Source organism: Ascaphus truei, chromosome 1, assembly GCF_040206685.1.
Source record: "Ascaphus truei isolate aAscTru1 chromosome 1, aAscTru1.hap1, whole genome shotgun sequence".
In the NCBI taxonomy this organism is placed as follows: domain Eukaryota; kingdom Metazoa; phylum Chordata; class Amphibia; order Anura; family Ascaphidae; genus Ascaphus; species Ascaphus truei.
Genome location: NC_134483.1, coordinates 521,454,044 through 521,460,233, shown reverse-complemented (window position 1 = coordinate 521,460,233; position 6,190 = coordinate 521,454,044). Strand labels below are relative to the sequence as shown.

Below are 6,190 nucleotides of genomic sequence, written 5' to 3'. Positions count from 1 at the left end.
TATTGGGGGGGGGGTGGGGGTATTTTTATATGTATTGGGGGGGGTATTTTTATATGTATTGGGGTTGGGGGTATTTTTATATTTTTTGAAGGGGGTGGGGGTATTTTTTATGTATTGGGGAGGGGGGTATTTTTATATGTATTGGGGTTGGGGGTATTTTTTTATATGTATTGGTGTGGGTGGGGGTATTTTTATATGTATAAAAATGAAATCTGTCGCCCTGCAGCCACCAGGCGCACACAACATCGATTGGGAGAAAAGAAGGAGGCCGTCCGATAGTAAACACCAAATCCCATCCCCTTCCAATAAATTGTTCGCTGATGTCTGGGGGCCCTGTACATGGACATGCCCCTTTCAGGTGGACTCTGAATTCTTATCTTGTTTTTGTTTGTGTTCTCTTTACTTTTACGAGAAAAGAAGAGGCGAATGTTGAATAGGAAAATAAGCAGTGTGCTGCAAACGAACTAAACTAAATATAAGAAGCTACAGTATTTAAATGAAATGAATAAGCAGGGACACCAGAAACACGTGTTAGTTAAGAATGATTAGGTTTAAATAAGAAGTTACGGTAGGCATTCCACCATGAATAATAATCACTGTATTGCAGTCCAGAAAAGCCAATCTATCCATATAAACCAAATTCTATTAAGTGTAGAACTCATTTTTTTTAAGTGCAAATGCACAGTGCCTGTATTTTTCACGTGGTAACAACCTTAGATGAGAAAATGTCACACACCATAAAACCTTCACAATTAATGTGGGTTTAATACCCACCACAAAAGCATTTCAATCAGTTACCTGTATGCAGCATTTGTATCCAGACTTTCTTTTAACTAATGGCTTGTGTGCATAAAGTGGATTCTTCAGAGCAGCAGCATCTTGCAGCCATCGGTAGGTAAACCACTTCCTCTGTGACCTTGTGCAAGAAGGAATTTATGTTTCTTGATCTTAGAAAGCTCTAATACAGCGGCATTAATGCAGCATTTTTGTATTCAGAGGGAAATTGAATATGTTAAAGTAGCACAAAACAAGGGTGTCTATGAGCTAGAGATGAGCAAGATTTTAAGCCTTTTGTTTCCCAAATTCAATTGTATTGTATTGTATGTCTTTATATAGCGCCATTAATGTACATAGTGCTTCACAGTTGTAATACATGTGGTAATCAAATAAATAACAGATAATATAAATAACAGATCATGGGAATAAGTGCTTTAGACATTAAGGAAGAGGAGTCCCTGCCCCGAGGAGCTTACAGTCTAATTGGTGGGTAGGGAGAACGTACAGAGACCGTAGGAGGGAGTTCTGGTAAGTGCGTCTGCAGGGGGCCAATCTTTATGTATCGTGTTCAGAATGTTCACAGTGCTATTCGTATGCTTCTTTAAGCAAGTGTGTCTTAAGGTGGGTCTTAAAGGTGGATAGAGAGGGTGCTAGTCGGGTACTGAGGGGAAGGGCATTCCAGAGGTGTGGGGCAGTCAGTGAAAAAGGTTTAAGGCGGGAGAGGGCTTTAGATACAAAGGGGGTAGAAAGAAGACATCCTTTTCCAATTCCGTGCGAAGCGTTTCGTCAAGCCTCAAATGTCTTATAAGGTCACTAAATTAGTAGGCTTTTGGTAAAATATCGACAGATATACAGTATGTGAGTGAAACATGTTGGTTTTCCCTGTTTATAATGTTAGCATTGGGTAAATCTAGCGATTCTATAGAATTGAGCAGGTTAGCATGATAAAATTGCAACGCGCCGTTTCTGGACTCAGATGTAGCTTTTTTTTGGGACTCGAAAGGGGCGCATGTTTCATGGTTCGTGACCTCATGCCGAGGTTTCTCACATCCCTACTAGAGGCGATATTTATTAAGCGTTGTTACCCCATAAGACGCCTCGCAGTTGCTCGCTTGAAATAATGTGAATCTTCCAGTCCAGGAAGTTGTCTTATGGAGTAGAATCACCTGGTGAATATGCCTCCCGTGTTCTGTATGGATGAAATGTACAAATACTGGAAAATGTAATAAATCACCAAAAAGGGACAATGTCATGTAAATATTTTCCTTGCAGGGTTTCCCGAAATATTCACAAATGTTCAATGGTTTGTTTTTTTTTAATATTCGAAAATAAATCCGCAAAGCTAATTTTGAGCCATGCGCCCATCTCTATTTCACAGAAAAGAAGTTCATTCACCAGTTGCTGTTAACAATATTAAAAAAACAGAAACAGGAAACCGTCTTCGTTCTGTTAACCGCGGCTATAAAGCCACAACTCCATCGCTTCTATGTGAGGTGTACTGGAAAGCATATTTCCCTCGGATAAAACCCTTTACAGTTAAGGGCAGATATCAGTGTAGATTGTAAGCTCTTCAGGGCAGGGACTCGTGTTCCTCTTGTTTTATTAGTGACGCGCTTATTCCCATACTGCGTTATATTATTACGTCACGTGGATTACTGCGGTGAAGCGCTCTATCTGGATGGCGCTGTATAAAGCTATACATACATATCCATAGCTTGCAAAAGGGTAAATCAGGGAGGTAACCAATGATATGAACAAATAAAAGGGTTTGTTCAAATAGTCCATTACAGATGGGTAGGGGCATTCGCATTAATTGGCGTCCTTGTTCATCCGGTGCAATGATGGAGATATTGAGTGAGTCTCTGAAGCCCCCTCAATGCACTATAGTGAAAGGTTGGTCTCCACTGCACTCGAAGATGACTATGTCCTGTGGACACGTAGAGCATTTTGTTGTGGCAGAGGTGACCCAAGAAATGGCACGATGCACCTGACGAAGGGGGCCAGCCCGAAACGTTGTGCAATGTCTTTATTCACCTCGGCCACAATGAATTAGCGAAACGTCTGCTTGACTTGGATATCTTCAATCATGCGTGCAGTGGAGACCAGCAATTCATTATTGTTCAAATATTACATTAACAACCATTTGTAATGAAGTCCTCTACTTTGTTTTAACAAATAATCATGATGTGTTGTATAGTCTAGTACAGAGGTGGCCTACTCAAGTCCTCCAGGGCCACCAACAGGTCAGGGTTTCAGGATATCCCTGCTTCAGTCATTGACTGAGCCACTGATTGAGCCACCTGTGCTGAAGCAGAGATATCCTTAAAGCCTAACCTGTTGGTGGCCTTGAGGACTGGAGTTGGCCCTTCCTGATCTATACGGTCACACAGGAGGAGGTGGGGGTATGGCCTGTGCCGGGTGCGGCCGTTGGTCGCCAGGTGTCATGCGGTGAGTGCGTCACAGGTGGGACTCGCACGGGTCGGACTCTCCCAGTGAGGTGGTGCAGGGGCAACCATTGCCAGGCAGCAGATCCAGTACGATCATCATGGCAACACATTCTTCTACTTCCTAGCCTCCTTCGTTGGGCTGATCGTCATCCCGGCCACATATTACCAGTGGGCGCGGGACCAGAACTTGGAACAAAACCGATTGAAAAAAATACGACATCTATAGAAGTTGCCTGTGGTACCAGTTGTAATCAATCCGCAGCAAAATATAATTCCTACTTTAAAGAAAATAGGTCTGCTTGCTGGATGGGCATTATTTCTCTTTCTTGTGTACAAAGTTTCCAAAACAGACAGAGAATATCAAGAATACAACCCTTATGAAGTCTTAAGTTTGTATCTAGGTGCAACGGTTTCCGAAATTAAGAAGCAATATCGTCTGCTGTCTCTGAAATTCCACCCTGATAAAGGAGGAGATGAAGTCATGTTTATGAGGATAGCAAAGGCATATGCACCCTTAACAGATGAGAATTGGGAAGAGTTTGGTGACCCAGATAGACAACAAGCTGTAAGCTTTGGTATTGCATTGACAGCGTGAATTGTGGATCAGAAAAAGTCTATGTTGGTTTTGTTTGTGTATGGCAGGCCTGCACAACTTGTACAGTGAGAAGGGCCGAACTGCTCCAAGGAAAAAAGATTTGGGCCGCACGGGTAAAATCATCATCATCATCTCTCCTCCAGCACCTCTCATCATCATCCTCATATATATCTCCCCCAGCACCCTTCATCATCATCATCATCATCATCCTCATACCTCCCCCAAAACCCATCATCAACCTTTGCGAGACTCCCCAGCGATCTCTCATACCCCCATCTCTCCCCCTCACCCATACACATAATACTCCCCCACATCAAACACACAATACCAACTGCACACCACACACATCCCACCCCCCTGCACCTCACATCACTCTCCCCCCTGCACCTAACATCACTCCCCCCCTGCACCTCACATCACTCTGCCCCCCCCCCGCACCTCACATCACTCTGCCCCCCCCCCCCCCGCACATCACATCAATCTCCCCCCCTGCACATCACATCACTCTCCCCCCCCTGCACATCACATCACTCTCCCCCCCTGCACATCACATCACTCTCCCCCCCCTGCACCTCACATCACTCTCCCCCCCCCTGCACCTCACATCACTCCCCCCCTGCAACTTACACCACTCTCCCCCCTCACAAGGAAAACAGAGCCGGGCCCCACAGCCCATTTCAGCAGCCCCCACAACAGCCCCCACAGCCCATTTCAGCAGCCCCCACAACAGCCCCCACAACAGCCCCCACAGCCCATTTCAGCAGCCCCCACAACCCATATCAGCAGCCCCCCAGCCCATTTCAGCAGCCCCACCAGCCCATTCCATTTCAGCAGCCCCCTCTCCCATGTCAGCAGCCCCCCTGCCCATTCCATTTCAGTAGCCCCCCGCATGAATGTACTACCCCCCCACCCCCATGCTTACCTGACGATGGCGGTGGCGGTGGCGGCGGCAAAAGAGATGGTGGCAGGGAAGCGTGAGTGAAGCGCAAGGGATGCGCGCTCTAGCAGCAGACCCGGAAGTTCCGGGTCGCGCTACACTGCTAAAGCGCGTCACCCTGCTGGAGCAGGCTGAGGGGGAGGGGGGGGGGGGGGGGGGGAGAGAGCGCGGTCACACAGACACTGCTGCTTGTGTCCTTACCAGGGAACGGGAGGGAAGGGGGGTGAAGGAGGAGGGGCGGTGAAGGGGGTCCATCGCGGGCCGCACCGGGTGTTGTGCAGGGCTGGTGTATGGATTAGCCTTCATGGTTATTCTTCCAGTTGTCTGTGTTGTCTCGGTTGACAAGCTCCTCACCCCTACCACATGCAGCTCTTATCATCTGAGATCTGACTCCAAAAGACTGTTCATGGTCCTAATGTTCAGCAAAGTATCCGGCCGCTCCTCCTTCTCTTACCGTGCACCTCACAACTGGAACACTCTACCGGAGACTCTCACAGCCACCACCAGTCTAAGCTCTTTCAAAACTAAGGCTGTCTCACATTTTAATCTGACCTGTAACTGTTACATATGCCCATAACATATATTATCTCTAACTGTGTATGCAATGTCTAGTATATAACGTATAACCCTGCTCACTTAATGTAACCATGTATTTGTACCCATGTATCTGTCATCATAACTCTATGCCCAGGACATACTTGAAAACGAGAGATAACTCTCAATGTATTACTTCCTGGTAAAACATTTTTGTTTAAATAAATATACATTTTCTGTAGAGATGTATAAAATGAGTATGTTTAGGGTTAACCAATTTGCTTTGCCATACACCTCTATCCCCTCTGGCAGCAAATGATTAAAGGTTGATTTTGTGTAATGGTACTGGAGGAGTACTAAGTATTGGATGACTACTAAGTACTACTACTTTTTAATTTACAAACCCATTTTACCACAACTTTTCTACTCACAAACTCTACATTATTATTTATTTTAGAGGGGAAAACAGAGATTACAGAGATTCATTTTAGAAATCTCCCTCCCCTTTTCTGTTTTTAGAGCATATATATTGTATACACCTTTATAACATAAGGTCCAAAAGAGTTTTGCCCAATGGTTATTATTTGCCTGATAGATCCTTTTTCCGAATAGGAATACAGCAGAAAATAAACCAGATTCAAGTGATGTTGACATGGAAGCTTCATACAGTACGTGGGATACAAGGAAGGGTGTTACTTTAAAATACTTTGCTATTTTGACTACTAAATATATTTAGAAATGTACGATATTCTGAATGTTAATGATTTCATTTTATAGTGTTATCAGCAGAAAAAAATCAAAGCATAAAAGGCAATGTAACAGATGTTAGAACATTTCTTCCTTCACAAAATAAGGGGTATATTTAATCAAAAATGATAGTTGGTAAATAAAAGATGGTTA

General features: G+C 44.5%; 1 pseudogene; it reads left to right on the top strand.

Moving 5' to 3' along the window:
- Window positions 1-836: 836 nt before the first annotated feature.
- LOC142464184 (translocation protein SEC63 homolog) lies at window positions 837-6,097 on the top strand (annotated as a pseudogene).
- The last annotated feature ends 93 nt before the right edge of the window (window positions 6,098-6,190 follow it).